The sequence below is a fragment of the Oryzias melastigma genome, unplaced genomic scaffold, assembly GCF_002922805.2.
Source record: "Oryzias melastigma strain HK-1 unplaced genomic scaffold, ASM292280v2 sc00380, whole genome shotgun sequence".
Lineage (NCBI taxonomy): Eukaryota > Metazoa > Chordata > Actinopteri > Beloniformes > Adrianichthyidae > Oryzias > Oryzias melastigma.
Genome location: NW_023416977.1, coordinates 39,614 through 50,647, shown reverse-complemented (window position 1 = coordinate 50,647; position 11,034 = coordinate 39,614). Strand labels below are relative to the sequence as shown.

Here is an 11,034-nt window from a genome sequence, read left to right as displayed (position 1 = left end):
TAATGTAGAACTGCTAAATTCCATGAAGCACACATTTTTTTTCCTAGAAGAAGGCCACATATTTATTTGCGATTAATCGCAAATGTGTGTGCGTGTGTTTACAAAAAGATTACTTATTTTCTCACCCACACTAGCTTTTAATATATTCTGCTAATACTAACAGATGGATAGAAAGCCAGATAGAGGGGGGAGGGGGGCAGATGGACAGAAAAAGAATTAAGATGTTCAGGATGGAGAATATAGAAGAAAATTACAATTTTAAATTTTTTATGAGTATTTTTTTTATTCAAGTTGTGGCAAATGATGGAAATTAAGATGAGAAATCGCCATTTCAGGCCACAAGCTTCCTGCTCCGCTCCATTCTGATGCATCCACTAGCAGACAAACAGACCCATGAACGTCTTTGTTTTCCTCGTCTGAACTGGAATCTGGATCTGAACTGTAGAGCTGCAAAAGTTCGATATTGCTCGCCATTTTTGTTGCACCGCTAATGTTAGCTTGGTGCTGTGAGGGGCTGCAAGAGAGTGTAAATAAAAGGCATGATGGGATATCAGTAGAGGGTTACTTCCACCCACAACTTAGAGGCGAATTTCCGATTTTCCCCAACAAAATTGGACCTTCACATTGGATCGGTGTCTGCCAGGAATCACTGTCTGGGGCTCCCATCTCCTCCTGAGCCCGCTGGAGCGGAGGCTGCTCCTTGTTCCTCTGCTGCCAGCGCGGGTAGACCCAGACCTGTGCAGCAGCCCAACCTCATTGTGGTTGTTTTTTGTTTCTTCTTCAGTCTCACACAAAACTCGATTTGTCTAAAATGTAAAAAAAAATAAAATACTATAATACCTCAATTTGACCTGTAGGGGGCAGCACACAAACGGTTTTAGACTATATTTTCAAAAATCAACCAAGTTTATTTTAATTTGTCAAAAATTCAGCAATGACCAACAGACAGCACATTTGAAGCCACATTTATAGAGATCAACAGACAAAAAACGTTGATTTAGGGTTTGGTTCCCCTTTTACTTTACTCTGGAACATAAAGCAATTAGTAAAGGTTTACAGTTTTGTTTTTCTAGGGCTGGAAACTACAAGTAACAATTAAAAGCCCAGAGCTCTCAGTTCAAAGTTTAAATTTAGTAGACCTCCATCTTAGCCTATGATCAGCAAGTGGACTTTGACTTTTGTTTTTTAAAAAAAGTTGAACTTTACAACCAAATTGAGTTGATTACCATTTTTAATTCCTGTGATAAGATTTAGTATCCAACAGAAACCCAATTTCAACAACTTGCAGAGTTGCTTCTGTTGCCATCTTCAGAAAAGAAAATATTTGACATCAAACCTTAATGTTTGGCTTTGGCGTTTTGTCTAAAAGTTTCACATTTTACCGTTAGTAGCAGAGATAGATACTTATGGTACTTTCATAACAGGCTCGAGAACGAGTGTTCAAGTGACCATTTTCATGAAAAGTCCATGTAAACACATATGTGTGTTTCCAGCTTCCGTGTTCAAAACTCTCACATTCCCAGGTTGCTACCCACATTTGAAGTTCATTTTCGGGTTCTACGGTCAAAAACCGGGTTAAACCAGTTTGATGGTGGTGACATATGGATAGTGTCCCTTTTTAAAACATGGAGGTGCCATCCATTTGTGGAAGCCTTTTATTGTGTTCCTAGGGGCTGTTAAATGATTATTTCAGACAGTAAAATATCATTTTTAACTAAGTTTTATGACTTGAGACTTGGACTTCAATGCAAAGACTTGCAAAACTCCTGTGGTATGCAGAACAACTTGAAGTGCAACTGGCTCATCACTGCTTTCAAGTCCTTCACTTTTAAAAACACCAAATATGTAAAGACATTAAACAATCTGGCATAACCTCATAGTGCAGCCTGAATAAAATTAAGACAATCTCAAAGACTTGGTAAGTCCAAGAATCACAGTTTTCATTATTGTTACAAAGACACAGAAACAACACCACCACCACGGGCAGCACGGTGTGCTGCTCGTGTTGTTTGATTAGCACTCTGGCGGTAGGACCTTTCCCCGTGGAGTTTGCATGCTCTCCCCTCTGATGGCAGGTCAGGCAGAATGTGCCAGTCGATCAGACATCTGCTGCCCATGCGGAGGTCAGCCTGCAGAGGTGGGATTCAGAATGGCCTCAGTAAAATCTGACACGGTACAGATCTGGGGGACCAGTAAACCTGTCAGGGTACAATTCTACAATTATATCTAGTGAATACCATGACATCTTCTGGTATGAGTCAATTTCACCAAAAAAAATGGTTTAAATCCACAAAAAAAGAACAGAAAAAAACACAAAACAGACTTAAGCAGAAAACTAAAACTAAACACTTTGTTTAAAAACTTAATACCGTTTCTTGCCTCAAATCCCTCTTCTTACCAATGTCTGGCGAATAGTAAATCACCATCATTAAAAAATATATATATATATAAATAAAACAAATAAAAATGGAGGTGAACAACGGACCAGTCAGTTCCCTGACAGAGCACATTTAACCTCACACAATGAGTAAAGTCAGGATGGGGGATGAAATGATGAAATCTGTCCTCAGGTTAACATGAGAGAACTGGCAGTCAGTCATTGTTGGTTTGACTGTTGTGAGTGAATCCTAACCCCGGGCTTATGCTGCAATCATAACGGCTCCGGTGCAGCCGCCGGAGTTTTAACGGAACTTGAAAAGTGCAAGAGGAACCTCCACTGCATGCAGTCGCGCCCGCCCCCAACTATCTGGCCTCTCCGATGTTCCGAATCCCTTTTGTTGGCTTCACATTTTTGCCGGATGCTAGAGCCGAGGCAGAGCACTTGAAACTATAAACTATATGGGGCCCACTTAGCCTTGCTGGCTGGGTAATGACCTAAAGCGGAAATCATGCGAGCAAATGTAAAATACATCCGGTACATTTTTCAAAATAAACCATATTTTCTGCTAAACTCGCCATTTTCAGCATCTTGTAAACATTACGTCACCATGACAACCAACCCCAGTCTCTCCTACCCAGCCAACATTTCAATGTGGGCCCCGTATGGTTTACCTTTGGGCTGAATTGGTGGGTCCCAGATGGGTTTGTCAGCATGATGGCCCCATCTATGTTTAACCACACTGGTTTAGGTGGGAACTACCATTGACTGTATATAAGAACTGGACAGAGCAAACCCCCCTACTTCCGTGTTAGATATAGGAAGTACCACTGAGTTGCAAAAAGGCCAAAGTCCCATTGACTTACATTGAGAAACAGACAGTTATTTCTCAGTCATTTCATATCTCAGAATAATCATTCTTCCTCTGCTGCTTTCTGATTAACTTCTTTTTTCTAATCCTAATTTTTTTTAAAGATTTTTGTCCATTATCACAAGTTATTAGAGTTATAAATTGACCAATCAGATGGCTCAATAAGCGTTTGTGGGTCTGACGTCGAACGTCTGGGGGGTTTGATTGACAGATGACGGGTAGCCAATGGGAGCAGACTTCATCAATGGGTCCGTGAAGACCTTTTAACACCTACTTTACAATTCAACAATGTACCAATCATTGTCCTACTGTTGTTTTCCTCAATGGAATGTACCGATGCAGCAGTTTAAAACAACAAGAGGAGCATGCTGTCGACATTTTTAGATGAGGATTTACTCTGTAGAAATAGATTTCACTCTGAGGTTATGTGCTTTGGACTTTTTTGTTTGTTTAACGTTCGTTTTTCTTTATTTCACTGTTTTGATTGTAGCTTATAAATTATAAGTTGCATATATGCGCATAAAATCACCAACCAAAGTTTCATCTTCGCCGCACTTTTCCAGCTTCAGCCTGAATTAGACGCAGCCGTCTGAGGAGCGCGAGACAAACTTGAAAGGACCTGGTCGTATTTTCAAACAGAAAAAAGATCCAGCTGTTCACTTGTTAGGATGGTTATTTATTTTAAATACCGCTGAACGTGCTTCTCACGTGCATCTGATCAGACTGTAACGTGGCAGCGCATGTGAAGAGACAAACTGCTGCTGCGTGCGAGGGGGGGACACGCCGTTCTGCAGCGGCGTCTCCCAGATGCTCCTTTTATCTCGACAAAAATGAATAAATGTAAGTAAATCCCAAAGGACCGCTGACAGAATCAAATGTTGGAATGGTTCTCCCTCAAAGGCTTCAACAATGACTTGTACGATTCTCCCGAGCCGCCGTTATTGAAGCTGTTTACATCCGCGGTCTCGTGGTAGAGGCGTGGAAAGAGGCAGACGGTTGCAATAAACTCACTCCTGATTGGCGACAGTACTTCCTGTAGATTCCATGACTCAGCTATGACTCAGACCAATCACTGAAGATGGGTTGCAAATGGCGGTATCTGTTTCAAGAAGTGACGGTGAAAGCGGCGGTCTACTTTCACGAGGAGAGGAGGTAATGCATTTCCAATGGGGGACCTCATTGCTCGATCAGTCTATTATTTTTACAGTCAATGGTGTTTCTCCATATTCACATGTAATCGCATGAAACCTACGTGAGTTCGGAGTTCAGCAAGGTCGGCAGCAGAGCCTGTGGCTGCAGCTGCTGTGAGTCATCTGCTGTGGTCAGACTGCTGCTGCTTCACACCTGAGCTGGAACGGTTACCGTGTGAGCTCGGAGTAAGAATGCTCTTCTCTTTCCTTCTCCACCTTTAGCCAATGTAAAAAAACACCTCAGAAATTACTCCTGCCTGATTTCTTGAATGTCCTTCATTGAAAACAAGTTCTATCAAATCATATTTGGCCCTGCATTCGTGGTGTGCTGTCAAGACACACGCATCATCAGCTCCTCCAGCGCCCGCTCCCTGTGGTTTTCATGGACCAGAAGGACTTCTTTGATGGTGTTCTGCTGGAAGCCCATTTCATTGAACTGACTCAACAGGCACAAGAACTCCTCTGCCTGGACGGGAGAAAACCAATTATCCAGCTGTTTTTTAAGAAAGACTCAATATCAGCAAATGGTTATTGCAACTTACTTTGGTTTCACAGTTTTGAAACATCTCCAGAGCTTCTTCAACTAGAGTTATGTCATAACCCAGCTGACACAGGTGCTCACATGCAATCAGGTAAGTCAGCATCTGCAAACAAACATGAACACAATGACTGGCACGCACCCACACTACAGCAAGACCAACTGTGTTCAAAACCAATGCACATTCTCTACAGAAGGTGAAGGTTACCCATCGGTTAATATTCACATTGGTTTGGTGGAAAAAAGGACAAAGGCCAGGAAGCATTCTGTGTGATCCAGATATTTACTTTCTGAACTTCCCCTCAGGGCAGAGTATCCTGGATGCTTTTTGTTTCTCTGATTTAACATACCTCTAAAGCAGGGGTGTCAAACTGAATCGCACAGGGGGCCAAAATCCAAAACACACCTTAGGTCGCAGGCCAAACAGGATAAACATTTATTGAACACTAAAACTTCAAAACTGTAACGTTTTAACATGATTATGAACTTGATATATTGCATTACCTGCGATAATGCTAGTGTAATGTAATGTAATGTAAGCTGAATTTGGCCACTGAAGATGCTGAAATTGATAGCTGAAAACGCTGAAGCTGATAGCAAGCTAAAACATTAGTTAAATGCCAAATTAGCCTAAAAAGCTAAAAAAAAAAAAAAACCTAGGTTAGCCAAAACAGCTAGCATGTAGCTTAAAATATAGCTAAACTTAAAAATTGCCTAAAAAAACGGAAAAAAGCCTAAATTAGCCAAAACAGCTAGTGTGTAAATGTTAGCCTAACTCCGAAAAACCCTAAAAAATGAATGACTTGTTTTGAAGTTCACACCACAACAGAGGTGTCAAACTCAATCGCATAGAGGGCCAAACTCTAGAACACAACTTAGGTCACGGGCTAAACAGGATAAACATTTATTAAACACACTAAAACAACATTTTTAAAACTCCAAAAATTTAACTTAAATAACTATCAATATTACACTCTCTGTAAAAATAATTTTATTTAAAATTAGACAAGTTAGAAATAAGTGCAAGATAACATTGGGTCATTAATAACAATAACATAAAATGATCTGGAGGGCCGGATAGAATTACTCGGAGGGCCGGATCCGGCCCCCGGGCCTTTACTTTGACACGTGGTTTATATTGAAAGCTATAGGCGAAGCTGTCAATCAAATGTTCAAGGTGGGGCCAGTGGGTACCACTGAGGCATCCGTTTGGTCAGTTTATAACTTGAACAACTGGTGAATAAATAAATACATGAGAGATCGTTGAGGGACTGTACATCATTTCAGAATACAGAGTTTCTCTCTGGTTTTTTTGGTTGCTGCTGTGCCTTTTTGATTTTTGTCAAGGAAAAGTACACCTTGGCTCGACCTTTGGTTTCAGTGGTTTATTTACACTTAAAAGACTCTTATTTGGATACCAAAAGGTACAGGTTTTTGACTGAGAAGACAGATAATTTGACAGAGTGGTCAGAGAAGTAATTCATGCACAAATTAATATCCCTTCCTTCAACAAAGGAAAGGGGACTCAAACACAATTTGGTTTCTTTCTACCAAGCTGACCTTTAATTGGTCCCAGAAAAGACCAAAACTCAAGGACAACCACATCCTGCAATCCTGTGATGGTGCCAGGAGTGATTACAATCGGAGAGGCTTTCAATGAACCATCCAATTGCAGGAATGTGGATGATCCACCTGGGGATATTTTTGGGCCTTGAACCCTAAACAGCTCAAACTGATAAAGCTACTTAAGTGAAAGTGGTGAAATGTTTTAAGAAAGAAGATTTTAAGTCTAGCTGCCATGACTCAGCATCAAGTTCAGGAAGCATGATCACATACAAAATAATAATAACAACAATAATAATAACAATAGTAATTAGAAAAGTTGAATTACCTGCGATAATGCAAGGGTGAATGATTTTTGATTTTTGCTGATAGTGGTCGCTAAAGATGCTGAAGCTGTTTCCTGAAGAAATTTAGAGCATTAGCTGAAGGGATTTGCTAAAAATGTTGAATCTATTTGTATAACGCTAATGGTGCAAAATCACTTAAAGTTGCATATATAGCAGAAAGTGGACAAAGACTTGTTAGAAATTCTTGAAAAACTGCAAAAACTTGCTAAGAAATCTAATAATGCATAAAAGGTATGAACTCAGAACTAGCCCAAACCTCAGCAGATGCCAAATTAGCCGAAAGAGCTAACATGTTGCTAAACTATTAGCTTAACTCAAAGTTAGCACAAAAAACTCAGAAGATGCCAAATTAGCCAAAAGAGCTAACATGTTGCTAAAATATTAGCTTAACTAAAAACAGCAAGAAAACTTCAGTATGTGTAAAATTAGCTTAAAAAAGCTAGCACATTGCTGAAATACTACTTAACTCAAAACTAGCCCAACAAAACCTCAGTGGATGTCAAATTAGAAGAAAAGCTACTATGTTGGTAAAATACTAGTCTTATACAAAATTAGCCCAAAACAGCAGATGCCAAATTAGCCAAAAAAAAAAAAAAATGTTAGCACATTGCAAAAATACTAGCTGAACTGAGAATTAGCCCAAAACTCCCCAGTAGATGTCATATTAGCCAAAAAAGTTACATTGCAAAAATGCTAGTTTAGCTCCTAATTTAGTCAAAGATCCTCACTAGATTCTGAATTGGCAAAAAAAAAAATAGCATGTTGCTAAAATACTAGCTTATCTCAGATTTAGTCCACAAAACCTCATTAGATGCTGGACTATCCTCAAATGTTAGCATGTTGCTAAAATATAATCTAAACTGAAATCTAGCCTTAACAACCTCAGTATCATTGAAGTCTTTGACATGCTGAGCGTTTTGATATTGCACAGCATTAGTACAACAGATAAAAACAGCACGTTCCATCACATCACATTACTTCAAAAGCATTTCCTCTCCCTTTTTTAATAAGGGCTTGTTTGATGGGCTTGTGTAGTTGTTTTTTTGTTTTTGTTTGTTTGTTTTTTTTGTTTGTTTTTTCATAAGTTGACACGTATTGCTTCTTTCAGATTGATTTTTGTCATTCCACTCTGAAGTGAACTGCAAATGTTCTCATTTGCATGTGGATTGGTCTTGGTCTTACATTTAGGGAAGTTTTCACACCAGCCACATTAAAACAGGCCATCAGAGGAAACATTCTCTGATTTGGATCAGAAGACCAGACATGCTGGTTTAAATGTTCCCGATCAGTCTTCTGCTCAAAGCATTAGTGTTCATGAGAAAAGGCAGAGTGCACTATTTGGAGCAGGCTTACAGAGGCTGAGTGCTGTATTTCTGCTTGGCTCTCCCCCTTTGCCCTGTGGTGTTTACTCTCTGCTATTTTCAGACAATCTGTTTTGTTTAGAATGGATGCCCAGCCGTATCTATTTACAGAGCAAGTGTAGATTTTAGTCACAGCTTACAATAGCACAGCCTGTGCCACTTTAGTAAATCTTATATTGCAGTCAATTACACTTCTCAAACTGGAAACTTAAAGTCCCCTCCCATGATCCTGTTTTAGAGTTTTTAACATGTCTGTGTGTCATTTTTCTTCTGAAAGAGAACAAATGTAATCAGAAATCATTTTGTTTTTACATTTCCGAGTATTTCTCCTTTAAATCAATCAAACTGTCTTGGACAGACTCTGTTTGAATGAATGATCTTCTTTCCATCAACAGCTCTGCTGCACATGCACTAAACCCTCATCTGTTCCTAGTGTCTAGTTCAGGTTCTGGAGAAGAGAAGATGGTATCTTCACATTGACTGCAGTCAAATGAGCCGCCGTTCACATTTCTGTGGTCAAATCAGCATCACTGGATTTTTGGTGTGAGTTTCATCCAATACTTACGGTAGCAGGACTGAGAACGCTGGAAAATCTCCACCAGACTCCACGGAGCTTCTTGATGTGACCACGGAAATGTGAACGGCGGCTCATTTGACCGCAGTTGGAAAGGATTGTAAATCAATGAAAGAGCATTTTGATGTTAGCTTTGATTATTTTATCAAGAACTCTGAGAAACCAATGATTGAATGTATTGATCACAGTCAATAAACATTGGAGAATTAGCTAAAAGAGTCTTTGGTGAACTGGAAGGAGAAAGAATCAGGATTTTGGAGGAAGTTCTGTCCATGAAGATCTTCACTTCCTCGTCCAGCTGACATCCGGATCAGAACCATACGGCTGGACATTACCCAGATTGATGGATGTTTTTATGTAGCAGTGGTGAAGATTTATGCTAGTGAGACACAGAGCTATCATAATCAGACAGGGGGGATCAGGGGAGGAGCTCCAAAAGCCACGCCCCCTCAGAGGAGATTTTGGAAACAGAGGCTTCAGATCAATATGAAAAATGGCTTTTTAAGAAATTTAGGTGGTGGGATTTTAGAATAGAATAGAATAGAATAGAATAGAATAGAAAATGCTTTATTAATCCCTTTGGAAGTCCAAAGGGAAATTCAGGTACCAGCGTCCGTACAACACACAGATGGAGTAAAATAACAAAATAAAGTAAAGTAGAATACCAAAATAAGTAAAATAGACTGAATATAAAGTAAATTAGACTGAATATAGCTAAATATGCAAATAGAAAAATAATAAATAATGCAGAAAATAAATTATAATATCAATTATAATATTTATTATTATTTATAATAATAAATAAATAGTAATTTTTTTTTAGGAACTTCATAATCATAATTAAAACACTACAGATAAAATAGAATAAAATGTCATAGGGGGACTTTAAAGGTAAAGCTGCAAGGAGGGGCTGTTGGGTATTTAGGCTCTGGTAACTGACATGATATGAATTGACAAAAATATCAATGGACTGCTCAACCCCTCCACTCTTGTGTTCCATATAGGAAGTACCACTGGGTTGCAAAAAGGCCAAAGTCCCATTGACTTACATTGAGAAACAGACAGTTATTTCTCAGTCATTTTATATGTCAGAATAATCATTCTTCCTCTGCTGCTTTCTTCCTAACACGTTCTTTATAATCCTAATTTTTTTTAAAGATATTTTTCTTTATCACTAGTTATTCAAGTTATAAACTGACCAATCAGATGCCTAAGTAAGAGCATGAGGTTTCCGGTGGTCCCGCCTCCAGTCTTTGATTGACAGATTCTCCTGATTTGGTTTCAGTGGGAGGGGTGTGGACTTCCAACAAGCTTGAACAAGCTGACTCGTGATTGGAGACAGCAGTTCTCCTAAAAATGTGACTCAGACCGACTCGGACTAATCGCTGTGGACAGTTGGCAGCCCGTTGCAATATGGCGGCATGGAAATGATGGCGAATGTCTCAGTCTGATTCCACGAGGGCTGAAGGTAATGCCTTTCCTTTGGAGGACCTCAACACTTGCTATGTTCAGTTCTTATTAACAGTCTATGACTGGGACACTGACCTGGTCTGGAGTCTGCTGCCCCGTCTTCTGCAGGGCAATGATAGCTTCTCGTAGAGAATAGCCTTGAGTGGTGATGGCCCCCACCAGCGCCCTCTCCTCTGAGCTCAGAGCGGACAGAACCTCTGCTGACGAGTCCAAACCAGACAGAAAACCCCGTGGAGTCAACTCAGCAGGGAGGTTCTTACAGCCCAGGCAGTTAGACACCTAAAAGAGAGGATTGCAGTCAGTATGAGATTACAAAAAAGCACGAAGAAAGAGTGAGAAAAAAACTGTGGTAATGCTGACTGTGTTGTTAAAGAAAAGAAAAAAAACAGAGCTGCTCCAATCCTCATACACCTGGCATTTCCTCTCTGGTTCTGGGCCTGACTTTACAACCTTTATTTTTAAAGTGTGGATGGCTGTGAAGCTGTAAAACATTCTGGCTCCATTGGATAGAAAAGGAAACACTCTCCTTATGACAGCACTGCAACTACCTAAAGACTAAAAGGACATATGGAAAAATTCCTTGACACCAGGGCTCTCCAACTCAATCGCTCAGGGAGCCAGAATCAAAAAACACACTTTAGGTCACGGGCCAAACTGGATGAACATATATTTACCACACTAAAACTAATTTTTTTTTAAACTTTCAAAATGTAAATTTTTAACATAAGTAATTAAAAAAAACA

General features: G+C 39.7%; 1 long non-coding RNA gene across 1 annotated transcript; it reads right to left on the bottom strand.

The window, feature by feature from the left end:
- Nucleotides 1-74: 74 nt before the first annotated feature.
- On the bottom strand, nucleotides 75-5,280 carry LOC118598367. The gene is made up of 3 exons (XR_004947476.1): nucleotides 4,981-5,280; nucleotides 4,501-4,904; nucleotides 75-2,129 (listed from the first exon to the last, which is right to left on the bottom strand). It is a non-coding gene; the product is annotated as an uncharacterized LOC118598367 (long non-coding RNA).
- Nucleotides 5,281-11,034: the final 5,754 nt, after the last annotated feature.